The sequence below is a fragment of the Halichoerus grypus genome, chromosome 4, assembly GCF_964656455.1.
Source record: "Halichoerus grypus chromosome 4, mHalGry1.hap1.1, whole genome shotgun sequence".
Classification (NCBI taxonomy): domain Eukaryota; kingdom Metazoa; phylum Chordata; class Mammalia; order Carnivora; family Phocidae; genus Halichoerus; species Halichoerus grypus.
Window position 1 is genome coordinate 94,245,668 of NC_135715.1, and position 16,053 is coordinate 94,261,720.

The 16,053-nt window shown below is 55.7% G+C and overlaps 1 protein-coding gene across 1 annotated transcript in view; it reads right to left on the bottom strand.

The window, feature by feature from the left end:
- Positions 1-15,572, bottom strand: part of STEAP3 (STEAP3 metalloreductase) — a 42,092-nt gene extending 26,520 nt beyond the window's left edge. The window contains exon 1 of the mRNA XM_078070678.1: positions 15,314-15,572. The gene's annotated coding sequence lies outside the window, so the exon portion shown is untranslated. The remainder of the gene's footprint in view (positions 1-15,313) is intronic.
- Positions 15,573-16,053: the final 481 nt, after the last annotated feature.

Genomic DNA, 16,053 nt, shown 5'->3' on the forward strand with positions numbered 1-16,053 from the left:
GAGAGTGACTGATCCTGGCTGGGCCCTGGCTCCCTGGTGGTTCTATTTACAGAGCTGGCGGAAGGAGGAGGGAGGGGATCAAATTACAGCCGGAGTGGGGGTGGCAGGCTGGGGCTTGCCCGCTGCGACCTGCCCACCTGCCCACCCCCGTCCCCCCCCAAGCTGAGGACAAAACGGCTTTGAGGCTCCTTTGAGCAGGAACTGGCACACACCATGGGCCCCAGTCCTCTCTGGGTGTTTGCCCAGGCTTGCCTGGTCCCTCCCACTTCCCGGCAAGGTCATGACATGGGCTGTGTTTGTGGCTGGGAGCCATGTGGGGCCCGCTGGCCGGCCTGCCCGCTCCCGCCGCGCTCCCGCCTGCTCTCAGGCAGCCACTAATGGTGGCCAGTCACGCCACGGACAGCCTGACAGCTTCTTCTGCGAGGGCAGCGACAACCCTTCAGACTCACGTGGCCAGGGCAGTCCCCGTCCATGGAGGGGTCAGGGTGGGTCACATGTGGTGGCGGGGGTGGGGTGGCTGGCTGTGGCACCTTGCGGCTGGATGGAGGAGGGGTGGCTTGTGGGTCAGCTGGGGTGCCTTCCACCCCTCCCACGCAGAGGTTGACTTGCGCTAACATTTCTGGCCCCGGTTGGCCCCAGGGACTGAGAGAGGACTATGGCACAGCTCTTATCCTCAAGAGGTGACTTTGTTTAGGTTTTATCTGGTCAGTAAAATTAAATTGGGGAGGGGGGAGACACATTCCTATTACCGCTATTTTTACTTATAAGTTAAATATATTTAAAATGTCCTAATTTGTGGTGTATAATATTATACACAGGATAAACCATTATGTTAACATAAATGTCAATGTAGATAAATGTAAAAGGATAAGGCTAAGCTTTATAGAAGCTCTAAGTGTTCTTCTTGGCCCCAGGGAATGATCCTTTACAATCCCTGGGAGGTCCATACCCATCCTGGAGACCTGAGCCCAAAGGGACCAGTATCTGCCCAGCTTCCCTCCTGGGGCAGTTGGGGGCCACCCGCACCCAGGGCATTGCTCGGTGGCTGGGGACTTCTCTGAGAGTCCTCGCCTGGTGGCTCCTGTGCTCACTGAGCTGCTTTACCCTCCTGTCAACCTTGGCAAGGCAGAGACTGCCACGTTCGGTTGCATGGCTGTTAACTCTGCAATCCAGCCCTGTGCTGGGCACATCAGAGAAGTTTCATGCATATTTCTGAACGAAGGCAAACATCCTGGATCTCACAGCTTCAAAACTTACTCTGCTTATCCTTGGGGACCAAAAATCCTTCCAAAATGTAGTGCATATTTCAAGAGAAGCAGTCAGATCCTCACTGAGAACCCTGGCATCACCCTGAACTGCAAGAGGGGATGTCCTTGGATCTTGTCCTTGTTTTTATAAAACCGTTTTATAAGTTTACAGGTTTAAATCCTCCCTCATTGTCAGGACATTGATCACAGCTCTCTCTCTGCCTGCTTGCCCCTTAAAGCCTTCCCAGGTCCTGCTGCGGACAAGAAATACAGGCCACATACCACTGAGAAAGCACAAAGTCAGCCCACAGAATGGGAGAAGAATTTTGCAAATCATTTATCTAATAAGGGGCTTGCTCTCAAATATATGAAGAACTCTTACAACTCAGTACTAAAAAGACATATAACTTATATAAACATGGGGAAAGGATTTGAATCGAAGTTTCTCCCAAGAAGATACACAAATTGTCACGAAGAACACACAAAGATGCTCAACGTCATGAGTCCCCAGGGAAACACAAATTAAAACCATGACATGCCACTTCACACTCACTTGGACGGCTTAATCAACAAAGGCAGACATAGTAAGTGTTGGTGAGGATGTAGACACATTGGAACCCACATCCAGTGTTGGCATAACAACAAAATAAAATGTGTACCCACTGTGGAAGAGTCTGGAAGTTCCTCACAAGGTGGGACAGAGAGTTGCTATATGACGCAGTGATTCCACTCCTAGTTAAACACCCAGGAGAACTGAAAGCACACTGTCCACACAAAAATGTGTACACCAACATTCCTGGTAGCATTATTCGTAACACCCCAAACGTATAGACAACCCAATGTCCACCGGCTGGAGAACGGAGAAACCAAACGTACTCTAGCCACACAACAGAGCATCATTCAGCAACAAAGAGCAAGGAAGCACGGCTACGGGGCCACAACACCCTGAGTCTTGGAACCACTATGCTAAATGAAGGAAGCCAGTCACAAAAGGCCACATGCTGTATGACTCCATTTATATGAAATGCCTACAAGAGGCAAGTCTACAGAGATAGAAAGTAGATTAGCGCTTGCCCTGAAGGGGGCTGGGGTGGGGGGGAGTGGAAAGTGTTCATTGGCTCAGGGTTTCTTTTCGGAGGTGATGGCACGATTCTAAAATGGACTGTGGCTGGGCGCCTGGGTGGCTCAGTCGGTTAAGTGTCTGCCTTCGGCTCAGGTCATGATCCCAGGGTCCTGGGATTGAGCCTTGCATCGGGCTCCCTGCTCCATGGGGAGCCTGCTTCTCCCTCTGCCCCTGCCCCTGCTTGTGCACAAGCACTCTCTCTCTCTCCTTCTCTCTCTGACAAATAAATAAATAAAATCTTAAAAAAAAAAAAAAGGAAATTGAGATAGCACAGTCTGATGTGTGTTACTAATGTGTGTGAACGAAGAGAAAACTTGCTCTGGGTGAGAGTCCAAGGCCTCCTCATGACCTTAGAGCATGGATTCCGTGACATCGGTGCTGGCGGCTCTAATTTATTCCCTGGTTGTTTCCCATATATCTGAGTTTCTAAGCCCCACGACCTCTAGAAAAGTGAGTGTGTAGTCAACACTATTAATAACTGTTGTAGGGGAGATGGTACCATGGGCTAGTCTTCTGGTTTCTGAGTGGACCTGCAGCTTTTGCTCACGAAGCTCCTGCCCTGCGCTCCATCCCATGCAAGCAGCCAGCCACTGAGGACCACAGTGCACGGCACGCAAGGAAGGTTGCTGAGGTCTGAGGCCCACCCATCCAGCTCCCGGGATGGGTCAATGAACAAGGCAGATGCGTTCCAATGAGAGGGGGTAAGGAAGCATCATCTGCTACTCGGCAAATGGCAGAGGGTTTATATCAGGACACGCAGCTGGAAACTAGCACGTAGCCGCCAATCTGCTAGCATTAGGTCGGATTCGTTCCCCGTTCCCCACCAAACGCATCCCCTCCTTAATGAGGCAGAGGATCAGCCCCAGGGAGCCATCATGGTCACTGGGAGCTTGTCCGGCTAGGCTAGCCTAGCTCCTCTGAGTGCAGCCATCAGAACGTGGGCTCAGGAAACATCTGGATATTCCAGACTTACTCAGGTTCAATCGCCGTGGTAAACTGCAAGGCAGGCCAGCGAGAACACAGGCTTGGAGGCGGCTGGGGTTCGATTTCAGCCCTACCACTTATTAGCGGGGTGGCCTCGGCAAGTCACTTTACCTCTCTGAGCCTCGGTTTCCTTCTACAGAGTAACGTTACCTACTTAAAGGAGACATAGTAAGGATTATACGGGATCAGCAAAGTGCCACGATCTGTGCCTGTTAAATTCACTCCCTTTTCATTTTGTTCCTCTCTGTCTAGGATTTTTAAAGACCTTTTGTCTGTGTAAAGGAGAAATAGATGCACCTAAATCAATACATGGCGTTCTCTGCTGAATGGAAAAATTTACTCTGAAATTTTCTTAAAAATGTGCTCGGAGATAGTGGCCTGGAGGGATGCACACATTTCCTACCAAGGCAATTGCAGGGAGGGACCTGCGGCTCTTTGGGGTTCGGGGAGTGGAAAGAAGAGGGGGCGGCAGAACAGGGAGAGGCTGCTGGTCAGGAGTGGGGCACCAGGGTGGTCTGGGACTGGGCAGTGGGCCCCCTGAGCTCTCTGAGGACTGCTAGTCCCAACATCCAGCTCCCTACAAGGGACGGTCCTCATGCCACGGGTGTCCCCAGGCCACCCTTCCTCACCAGGACCCCCAGCTCCTGGATCAAACCCGCACCAGCTGCCGATCTGCCTCCACAGCCCCGGGAGCAGCCCCTTCCCCACCAGCAGCATTGCTGTCTGTCCCGTCTGTCTCCTCCCCGGACTCTAAGCTCCTGAGGCATGGGAACTGAGTCAAACTCACTTCTGTTAGCCGGCACTTAGCCCAGCGCCAGACATGTATCTGGTCAAACCTGAGCCTCACCGGGGTCATCTGGGGGGCTTGTTAAAACACATTGTTGGGCTCCCTCCCCACAATTTCTGCTGTTGCTGCTCCCTGGACCACACTTTGAAAACCACCGCAGGAGATGCTCGCAAAAGGTGCTGTGTGAGGGGTGAACCAGTCCAGATTCGACTTTTTTCCTGGGTTTTTACAGTCAGACCCAGCTCTCTGCCTGCCTGCTCTGTAAGTCCTCCCTGCCCTCCGGGACCCCTAGTATCAGTGCTCTCTCCCCATGCTCCTCTCAGCCCTGGGGTCAGGTGCACGTGCCCCATCCCTGCATACCCCTTGGCTGCCCAGAGCTGGGTCCTTCCGGGGAGAAGGGGGTCAGGGCCATGGCAACATTGCTCCCTGAGCCAGTGAGGCAAACTCTCCATGAGGTGCTCCCATGGCCCCTCCCCTCCCACATGTGGGTCACCAGGTCCATTGCAGCCTGAGGGAAAAGAGGGGGGCAGCACTGGGCTGTCCCCACACAGATTCTGGGGGCCCGGGAGTCCCCAACACCCTGACTGGGGACATCTTCCAGGAGGACTGAGTTTCCTGGATGGCCAAGAATTCAGATGGCCTGACTCGGCATCCGGGGCTCTTCCACTACCACAAGCTGACAGCGAGACCAGGAAGAAGTGTTCACTGGACCAGTTCATTACCACCCACTGCCAGCACGGAGGCAGGATGGTCAGTGCTGGTTAGGAGCGGGAAGGGTGGGCGCCTGGGTGGCTCAGTTGGTTAAGCGACTGCCTTTGGCTCAGGTCATGATCCTGGAGTCCCAGGATCGAGTCCCACATCGGGCTCCCTGCTCGGCGGGGAGTCTGCTTCTCCCTCTGACCCTCCCCCCTCTCATGTGCTCTCTCTCTCTCTCTCATTCTCTCTGTCTCAAATAAATAAATAAAATCTTTAAAAAAAAAAAAAAAAAAAAGGGGCGGGAAGGGTGAAGTCCCCACGGTCAGCACCAAGGCCAGCGGCTTGAAGCTGGGAAGATGCTCAAGCCCTTAGGGTCCTCATGCCGCACAACCCCAGGGGGCACCATCCACATTGTAATCCACGTGAATAGTAACCTCTGGAGTTGTGCAGTGCACACTCTGTGCAGTGTTATGCAATAGCTGGTCCTACCAATCCTGGAAAATTTCCTCATTTGATATTCCCTGAATACCTACTATGTACCCAGTAGGTATTCTGGCAGGTAGCCAGAAGATGGTCTATCCTCTCGGGGCTCTTTGGGGAAAGGCCAGCTACAGCCTGCGGTGAGGAGAAGAGCGCTTGCACGAGGGCATGCCCAGGCGCTGTGGGAGCCAGGGAGTGGCTTATCTCTGCCCAGTGAGGTCAGGGTGCTGGCGTGTGGGGGCAGCCAGCTCCCTACGGGCTGGTTAATCCAGCCAGGCTGGAGGCTATCGGGCGGCGGCAGCTGAATCTGCAGTCTCAGCGTCTGGGCTTGGGTGCCTTCTTGCTTTCCAGGGACACCTGGAGCCGCAAAGCCGGGGGCCAGATGGGTCTTGTGGGCTGTGGCGGCCCCTGAACCCCCTCCCCTTGCCATGGTGTAGGTTTGCAGAATCAGGGATCAGAGCCCCCTATTCCTGGGCAGAAGGAGGTGTGGAGGCAGGGAAAGGGGCAGAAGCAGCCAAGACAAACCAGGGCAGCTCCAGGGTCTTTTGCCAAGGAACTCAGCCCGCCTCACTGGCCTGGTTCCTGAGCCTGGTTGGGGATGCATGCTTCCCCTGCTTTGCCCAGCCGTTGGGCCGCTTTTTCAAAGAAGCCTCTGAGAGGCCCTCCCAGGCCCTGTGCAGCATCTTCCCCTGGGCTCCGAGGGACACTGGAAGTCAGCCTCCACTCTCCAAATGCTCTGTGTGGGTAGGGTCCTGCACTGACTTCCCACCCACCCACCATGGGCTGGCTCCATGCAGACCTCTGACTTTTACAAGAATCCCCGAGAGCTCAAAAGGCTGGTCCAGGCAGCCCTGGGAGACCTGATTTCCTCCAGGACCCTTAAAACAGAGAGGATCTCACACTCCGGGCCTCACTTTGCATTTGACATGTGACCATTGACTGCACAGGCTGGTTTGCTTTTCCATCCATACGGTCCACTTCGCACTCATTTCTGGGTCTCTAGCACCTATCCTGGGGCCTGGCACCGACTAGGTGCTCAATTAATGTTTGTGGCTTGAACGACTTAACCTAACCGCTAGTTTCTGTGCCTAGGGGCAGAGCGTACTTAGGACTCCTGGCTGTTCTCCTCGGAACCCAATGGGCCCTCTTACAGTCAGTGGTGATTAAATACTACCAGGACTTTCTAATCCCTACCACGGCCCGATCATGTTGTTAGACCTGGCCAGGCATTTCACTCTTTGATACATTTAATCACACAGAAGACTTATGCACAGATGAGTTTAAACACTGAAAATAAACAGAATAACACAGAGACTCATGCAGCTGTGGCCAAAGTGGAAAATCAAACACCAGCTGGGAGGCCTATCAAGGTACAGCCTGGTATGTGAGTACCCAAGGAAGAGGGCTTCAGGAATGCTGGGTCAATGGCTCCAGGGCCTGTGGGCTTCTGAGCCTGAGGGGGGGGCGGGGCGCGGCTGGGGTTTGGGGGGAAGAACCATTCAAAATGGTCTGCCCAGTCTCCATGAGGCAGGGGTGTCCAGGGGCAAGCGAGGCCCTGTTGTGGCCTCCCCACTCAGACCGCATGCTTTTTTTCTGCTCCGCATACAGATGTAATCTTTTTGCCTGGAAAGCCCCCTTCCCTCCAAATGACAAAATTCCAGGTCCAGCAGAAAGGCTGGATTTTCTGTGAAGCCCTCACATTACCTCCTCTTCGAGACAGACTTAACACCCCCTCTCTGGTCCTCTTGATTCCGCGGCACAGGTACCAGGATGGGACCAGCATATGATGGTGCCTACTTTCCCTTAGAGGTCCAAGGGGTGGATGGTGGTGAGGTCCCTGACCCCCCTAGTCTCCATCACCCCACCCCAGGTGCTAACGTTGACATTAAAACTAATACCCTTTGATATAAATAATTTACATTTCCCAGGCAGGTCAAAGGAATAACAGCTTCTGTAAAACCTTTCCCATTGTGTGAATCTGAAAGAAACAATCCAAGTAAAAAGCAGGCTACTTGCTATGCAAAGAGAAGCAGCTTAAGAGAAGTCCCCTAGTTCCCCCTTCTCTCCACATGACTGCCCCGAAAGCCCCATCATGTAGAAATTCTGGGCCTCCCCGGGGCTGTGAGGTCTGCCCTCCTACAGGGGCAGCTGGGCAGTCACATGCCAGCACCTAGCCAGGGCCTGACAGGTGGCACATCCGCAATCATCGAAAAGCAGTCACGGGGAGGCGTGGCCAGACTCACACTATGGAGATCCTGACCTTGGACTTGCACACTCGGGGTGTGGCCTGTGGAAGGCTATCGTTACTTCCATTTTACAGATGAGAAAACTGAGGTCCAGTTAGGACTTCCACAAGGTCCCAAGGTTGGCTCTGGCCCTAGTCCCATCCGGTTCCAGCATTCCAGCTGCCTCCAGGGTGGTGAGGGCGGGCAGCTCGTTGCTGTGGGAATGAGTAATAGCTGGTCACCTGGTCACATGCGGCTCTGGGGTGGTCTGCTCTCTTCTGCCCAGCTTTCCCTCTGCCCTGCTGAGCCGCCCAGACTCAGACTTTCCAGCCTCTTATTCTCAGCTATTTCTGCAAATCCAGGGCCGCCCTCTATTCTAGATTCCAAACCACAGCAAGCACGGGTCCCAGGCGGCCCTCCCTCTCTCTCTGGCTGAGGGTCTAGGAGGCAGAGGAAGGCTCCACCTGAGTCTGCGCACCTGGCCCTCCGATCCCTCACGGCTGACCTGAGGAGGGACAGGATAGAGGATGCCAGTCTCAAATCAGGGTTTAAAAGCTGGTTTACAGCCACACACATCTTAATTGGTGCATTTCTATTTTCTCTGTGGGCATTTTTCCTTTCTGATGGACTCGTACAAACATTTTACTGTTATATTTCTTGTAATACTGCCTGGAATCGTTATTTAGACATCATAAAAAAATCATTATATTTTTAAAAGAGAGGCTGAGAATTCCTACAAAAGAGAGCACACAAAGCTCGGGCACACACACACACAAACACACACACACAAGCCGATCCACACACAAGTACACATACGTGCAAGTTTAGCATGACAGAAGAGGGAGGTCTGTCACTACACCGCTTTGCAAAATAGAAGTGAATGAATAATTTATAGGGCTCTTTACAAACATCTAGATTTCTTAATCATTCTAGAAAAATCCGGTTCAATTACTTACAGCAGCAGGTCTGTGCTAAACCAACCCAGAAATGGTTCCCAATAAGTAAAATTTACAATTCCCAATGGGCCAGCCTTCCACAGGCCTGCATTGTAAACATTAACATCTTTTTTTTTTTAATACACCAGAACCCACAAAGCCATTGCTCCCACTAACCAAAGGCCCGGTGTGCGATAAATCCTCGAACGCTTTACTTTGCAAAAGGTTCCCGACTTAATGTACAGATGATCATATTCCCACTTTACTTTGGCAAGAACTCCATTTCACTGCGCTCTTTGTGGCCAGTTCCAAATTAGGGGCACCTGCACGGAGGCCGCGAAGCTCTAATACTTCGGACTCCCCGAGATGCTGGGGCACACGGAAGCTGGCCAGGGGTTGGCGGCGCTGGTGGGAGAGGCGCACGTGCCACCCATGCCGCCGTGGATCTGTGCCCTCCCCAGACTTACCGACGGCGGGCTGCTGTGACATCTGGCCCACGCCAGCGTCTGAAGCCTGAGTCCCTTGACAAGCCCACCGTGATCCTGGCCACCGTGATCCTGGCCACCGCTTCTTGCTCAGGTCTCCCTCTGATGAATGGGCACCCCGACTTTGTCTTTGAAGTCGGGGCTCAGGCTGCCCCTCCGAGGGGAGGGACCCTCCAGGCTACTGCCCGCGCAGCCTACACTCCAGCTCCCGGCCACAGGCACAGGCTCCTGGACCGGGAGTGGTGACTGAGGCTCGGTTATGGAGTGCACTACGAGAGAGCCGCGCTGGCTGGTACTTCCTGTTCGGGGAGGAAACCTCACCAGTGATAATGAGTGGCTTCGACTCAAGTGTCCTGCCTCAGGAACAGCAAAACCCAGGATGCATAAAGTGAATAAATGTCATCCAGGGCGGGGTGGAGGCTGCCTGCCCGTGTGTGTGTGTGTGTGTGTGTGTGTGTGTGTGTGTGTGTGTGTGTGAGAGAGAGAGAGAGAGAGAGAGAAAGAGACAGGGAGGTGCGTTTACTCTTCGGGTTACAAAGCCAAACATAATGGCTGCAGAAAGTGGCAATTTATCAGTCGCTGTGGGGGTGATTTATTGCAATTGCCGTGGCTGTCATCGGCCTCGTGATCATTTTCTCAGCGTTTCTGTGCCAACAAAGGCTCCATGGTCTGTATTTGCTGGTCGGTGCCCACAGTGGGGAGGACAGACAGAAGGACCCGCAGACAGAAGACAGCGCTGTCACAAGGGCGAAGCCTGGATGGGCGTGTGCCTGCCTGCTGCCGACACTTTTTCTAGGGACCCTGGAGGCCACCCTGGCAGCCCAAAGGGAGCCCAGAGGTTTGGAGGCTTTTTTTATCATCGAAGTTAATTATACCATGTCCAGTCTTAGGATAAGTATATTCAACTGCTTTCAACTTGTTTGAAAACTGGTGATCTTGGAAAACGGTAGTTTTGAGTAACCTGTTCATTTTGAGAACCAGAATACACACCACCGGGCTCTGGGCGGGTTCACTCTGTTATTACAAGCAGCAGAACAGGGCGTGCACGGTCGTCTGACCGCTGAGCCCGTCCATGTCCTGTCTCTTGGGCCAGAGAGAGACCTCCTGCGGGCAGGGGTAGTCTTGAATCCCCCAAGTGTGCACAGCCGGGTGTGACCTTGCTCAGATGCCTTTCCTTCTCTGCTCTGATGCCTTTCCTTCTCTGCTCTGATGATCCAGTTAAACAGTGAACGTGAAAGCCCCCCGAACCACATCTTCGGACTGCTTGGGTTCACACGTTGCCTGTGCTTTGCTGTGGACCACTCACTGGACCACTGCTGTCCTGGAATCTTCTTCCTCTGCTGCCTGCTGGTACTTTGTACGGTCACTCAGCTTCCCGATGAGACTGTAGGCTCCCCAAGGGCAGGGACCTGGTGCCCTGTAGCCCTATGCATCCTCAGAGCCCGGCTCATGGTATGCTGCTCACTGGGAGGCCCGTAGGTGCCTATGGGGCCCATGAGGGCTCAGGTAGTGCTCTCAAACAGTAGCGAACACAGGATCCCGGGTGAGCTTAGGCTGCAGGTTTCAGGGAGCCCCAGCGCCCCTGATTCAGTAACTGGGACAGGCTCGGCATTCTCTGTCCTCATCATGGCTTCTGGGGGGTCTCCCGTGCCCTTGGAGAAGCTGTACTGTCAGGACTTCACTCTTTCTTTCTTTTTTAAAGATTTTATTTATTCATTTGTCAGAGAGAGAGCGCACAAGCAGGGGGAGTGGCAGACAGAGGGAGAGGGAGAAGCAGGCTCCCCGCCGAGGAGGGGGCCCGACGCGGGGCTCCATCCCAGGACCCTGGGATCACGACCTGAGCCGAAGGCAGACGCTCAACCGACTGAGCCACCCAGGCGTCCCAGGACCTCACCCTTTCTTATCAAAGTGATCCCTCCAGGTGTGAGTGGACGGGGGCACGCCCATGTCCAGGTCGGCTGTGATCCCCCATGTCCTGGGGTTTTCGGCGAGCCCTCAGCTGTGCCCTGAGCTCCCCCTCTCCCTTCGTCAGACACAGCCATGCTAGACCAGAACATTCCAGAAGAACTGTAGCAAAGGTTACAGGAGAACAGACAGGCCCAACAGGCAACACACAACAGATCATTGTCAGCCCTCCAAGCCAGGAACACCTGGAGGGCAGGGCTTTCCTGGATAGAAGTCCCCAACCCCCAACACAATCCTTGGCTGCCCCGCCCAGCACAGGCTCTCTTCCTTCCCTTCCAGTTCCGGGCACCACCTTATTTCTGGCCAGCCTGAAGCCATCTGCGCGGACCAACCACAGGGGGCCTTGTCCCACCTCTCGTCGGGGCTGATTCACTGGACAGTGGGGTCTGGCTCCCCCACCCTGCCCCACCGTGGCCCATGTACAGGCCTGGCTGGTCACGCAGCCCCAGCACAGGCCCCTCGCAAAGGCCACCCTAGTGATGCGGCAGGTCACCCTATCTTGGCGCAGACTGCACCCGTAGGACCCATGTCACAGCCAACACCCTCCCGCTGTGTGCCCTGAATGACTCACCTTCAGAGAGACCCTCACCCCGACTGCTGGGCATGCTGGCACCTCCCGAGCCCACCCTCCCCACAGCCTGACGGCTGTACCACAAACACACGTTACAGTCAAGGGTCATCCAGCACAGACCCCCGCACCCTGGCTTTGGGAGACCTGCTGTCCCCCCGGGGAACGGAGACCGCCCCATTCACCAGTCCCCAAATGCCTTTACATTTCCCTGGGATTGAGTTTATCATCTTGGGGCTGTATCTTTTACAGTTTAATCTCCTAATCCGATAGTTCTGGAAGGTTTAAGAATGTGTTGGCTTACATCCCCCCTAGCTCCCAAGAAGCGGGAGAGAGAGAGGTAGGAAGAAGTTACCGCCTGATCGCAGGACGGTTAGCATCCACCTGTTGCACGTTCTGCCAGGTGCTGATTGTGAAGAGCTGTTTAAGTAACTCTCCAGGGACCTCGTTCCGCATCTGAGGGGGAGGGAAACCTTCTGCCCTGGGATGAAGTGATGAGCAGTCCCCGATCCCGCCCCGACAGCCCGCTCAGCCTGAGCCGGCTCTGAATCCCATTAGCCGTGGGGCCTGGGCCTCAGTGCTGCTGAATCCCCTCACTTCTATGCAGAAATAAGTGGAGGCTGCGGGTGTTTTGCAGGGTTGAAAATGACAATGGATACTCATCCCACCAGAAGCGGGACTCCGTCTTGAGTGCCTGGCACCCAGCTGGTTCTCAGGAAATGCTTGTTGAATGAATAAATGAGGTAGAATTTGGACAAGCATGTATAGTTAGTGGTTAGGAGCCCCAAGCTCAATGCGATGAATGGATTGAAGCCTCGTGTTTCCTCGAGAAAGTTATACAGTTGGGAGTACAATATTATCTACCTCCTAAGAGAGTTGAAGGTTCAAATGTGCGCACAGATATAACGTGCTTGGCCCAGGGCCTGGCATGTGGGGAACTGAACGTTCAGGGATGATGACTGTCATTTCAGGTGTGATCCAAGAGGTGCCCGTGGCATGCCAAGGACGTGAAGGGCGGATGTGCAGAGGTCTGGGCAGGCTGGGCGGCTGCAGAGGGCAGCTGGAGGAGGTGAGAATTCTGTAGTCGAATGTTTGAAAACCACCTAGAGTGGCCCATCCCCACCCCTCCTTTCCTCCCCTCTCCAAGTTCCGTAACCCCCACAGCCTCCTGGATTGGGGCGGGGCTGGCAAGGACAGAATATGAGTGGAAAAAAGAGGCACACACCCCTCCAGCCCCCAGGAGGGATGAAAAGAGCCAGCTTGACCTTAGGTCTTAATAACTGCTTAAAAAGGCAAGCTTCCTTGTTTTAAATCCAGAAGCCCATTCTCGGTCCAGGTAATAAAAAGCAATTTTATGGCGGGCTCATCGATGCAGCTTGGCCCACCCCGCCAAGGAAGTCATGGCCACTATACTGGTGGGGGGGTGGGCGAGAAGGGGTAGATCCAGCCATAGGGAGCCCGCACATCACTGCATCGCCTGCTTCCCTGGCCCTTCCCAACGTGCCTGAAAATCATCCTGGCCACTGAGGTGTTCTTTTGCAGGCTGGCCAGGGAATGAAGCAGGAGCACAGACTTTTCTCCCAGTCTGGGAGGCACTGGCCAGGACAACAAGCTGGGAGCCTGGAGGCCTGGGCCCGTGGCCAGCTCTGCAACAGAGAAGAAGCCACTCTCTGGGCCTTAGCCACCTTCTCTAGGGAACTGAGGGGCTTGGACTAGAAGAGCAATGAGCCTCGAAGGTCCCCAGCCGATTAACGCTCAAATCCCGGGGGGAAGTGGGAGGGCTCTGAGATTTAATTTATTGCACTCCTAAAACTCAGCACTTCACACAACTAATCCCCCAGGCAGGTATTACTGTCACTGTTACATAGAGATATCAGGTGCAGCGTCCTCAGCGAGGTTTTACAGATGAAGAAGCGAGTGCAGAGAGTTGAGGACTTGGCCAAGGTCACATGGGAAAGAGCTGAGCTTCCAGCTCGGTTCCAGGGGACTGCGAAGCCAGGGGCTCTCACCTACTGTCAGGCAGCTCCACTGCACAGGGGCGCAGCTTTGCACTATGGTCATTAACTTTCACTTTTTAATTACCTGGAGCCCTGCCCAATACTCTGATAAGCGCAAGGAGGGAAGGGCCACCGGGCAAGGACAGGAAATATGAACTGGAGAGCAATTTACCTGTTTGGCATCTCTAGGCTGGAGAGGGCACACCTGTGGTCCTAGAGTGCCCACAGGTCCCGGGGAAGTCAGTGGGCCTGGGACTGGCTGTCCCGCCCTCTAGTGAACGGGTGGCCTGGGCTGAGCTCCCTGCCGGCTCTGAGGCCAGCGTCACCCCATCCCGACTCCTAGGTTGCCTGGCTGAGCCCACCTGCCCATCATTCAAGGCCTCCTTCAGGGAACCTTTGTACCCCAGTGATGCCCCCTGCCCCACTAAGGCCATTTATCCATCAGACGATGATCAAGCACCTGCTCCAAGCGGCCCTCCCACCACCCCTCCCCCCCATCTCCTACGGCCAGGAGGGATAGCGACAGGCACAGAGATGAGTAAGACAGTCCTCCAGGTGCTCCCGGCTGGGTGCAGAGGGGGGTTCATGCTGACTCAGATTCAGTCAGCCGTGGGGAGGACCTAGGCATCTGTATTTTTAACAAACCATGCAGGTGACTGAAGGGACACACCCAGGTGAGACCCTTTGGTCTTGTGGATATCCTGGACCCCAGCACTGCCTTTGCTGGGCTGCCACTTCTGAGAACATGCCCTGTCTGTCCCACTAGCAGGCTCCCCTGGGCTGCCAAGTCGGATAAATCTGGGTACAAATCCCTATTTCAGCAACTTGCTACCTGTGTATCTTTGCCAAATACCCATGCTTTCTGAGGCTCAGTTTCCCCATCTGTAACGAGATGATAGGGGTGCCTTCCTGCCCTGAGGATTAACCGGGACAGTGTGTGCAAAGCAAGCTGCCTGGCACAGATAAATGCACAATAAATGTCTGCTATTAGTTATATCATCACTGCACTCCCATGGACAGAAATACTTCCCTGGGGCTATTTCCAGAACCTCACTTCTGGAGCCTGTTTCAGACGTGGCCCTGGACACCTGCGAGGCCTTCGGTGCCCTCTGCCAGGGCTCCAGCAGGACCTGCCCGCATTTTCTCCCTGGTTTCGGCCTCTTGGCCCCCAAAACGACATTAGCTCAGTACCTTCCCCTTCATCTACCGAGTGCCCAAAGTTCCAACCACACCCCTGTGGGCAACCTTGCCCCCAGATTTCGGGGAAATGGTCAGGAGGGTTTTCGGGGAAATGGTCAGAGCTCGGCGGGCAGGGGCGGGGAATGGTCAGCCTGGCCTCTTCCAGTTCAAGGTCGGGCGCCCCCGCCCCTGTCGCCGGCTCTGCTGGGGCGGCGAAACGGCTCAGAGGCCTGACGGTAAGGTCCCGCCCTCCCCGGAGACCGGCCGGCCGGAGCCTCGGGGACCCGGGACCCGTGCCCTCGGCGGGTCCGCAAGGCTGCAGCCTGGGTCGGGACGCCGGCTCTCCCAAGTCCCGCCCCGCGCGGGGCGCCCCCGGCCCTGCCTCCCCGCCCCGCGCACGCGGCCGGCGTCCCCGGGGAAGGCAGGCGCGCAGAGTGGGGGACCGGGGATCCGGGTTCTCTGCCGCTGGGCGCACGTGGCTCGGTCCCCGCGGCCCGGGTCGCCTGCAGACGCGTGGCGGCGCCGGGCCTCAGATCGGCGGCGGCGCGGGGCGCAGCGGCGTAGCCGCCTGGGGTCCCGGGTGGGGGTCCCGGGCGGGGCGCAGCCCACAGCCCGCGGCGACGCGGCGGAGGGGTCACTCACCAATCCGGCTCGCCGCTCGGAGCCGCGGCGGCGGCTGAAGGTCCGCGTTGGAGGCGGTGGCCCGGCCCCGAGGCTCCTCCTCTCCCCGCGCCCCGCCCGCCCGCGGGGACAGACCTGAGGCGGAGGTGGCCGCCCGCCAGCCCGCCGCTGCTTATCCGCCTCGGCCACCTCCCCCGGGACCGCAATCGGGGAGCTGCAGGGTCGCCCATCCCCGCCTGGCCCTGCAGCCCCGGCAACCGGCGACCGGCGACCGGCGACCGGCGACCCTCCGCCCCCGGCCCGACGTTCAGAGCCAGCCCGCCCACTTCCTGATCTGCGTCCCCTCCTCCCTGCCGGGGCTAAAGTGTGCAGAACTCCGGGCTGCCACTTAGCCAGGACAGTGAGGGCGTGGAGGCCAGGGCGACTTCCTTAATCAGAGGGACGCCTCAGATCCACTGCCATTTTGTAACCGAGGGTGACGGTCGGTCAGGTTTGCACACAGGGTAAGAGACCGAGGTGTCGGACTGGATACTGATTCCTTCCTTCCTGCCGCTGAAGCAGCAGGCAACTGAAGCCCCTTCTCAACAAGGCAGCATCCAAGGCACTGTGGTCCTGGTACTTTTCTGTCCCTTGTCCACACATAGGGTAGACCTTTGATCCTTTCCCATATCCTCAGGTTTCAAGGCCTGGGAGCTGGTGGGGGGCGCTTGGGAGGAGCTGCTGGGGACAATTTGCCTTCCTGTCTAGACTTCCGAGGCCCC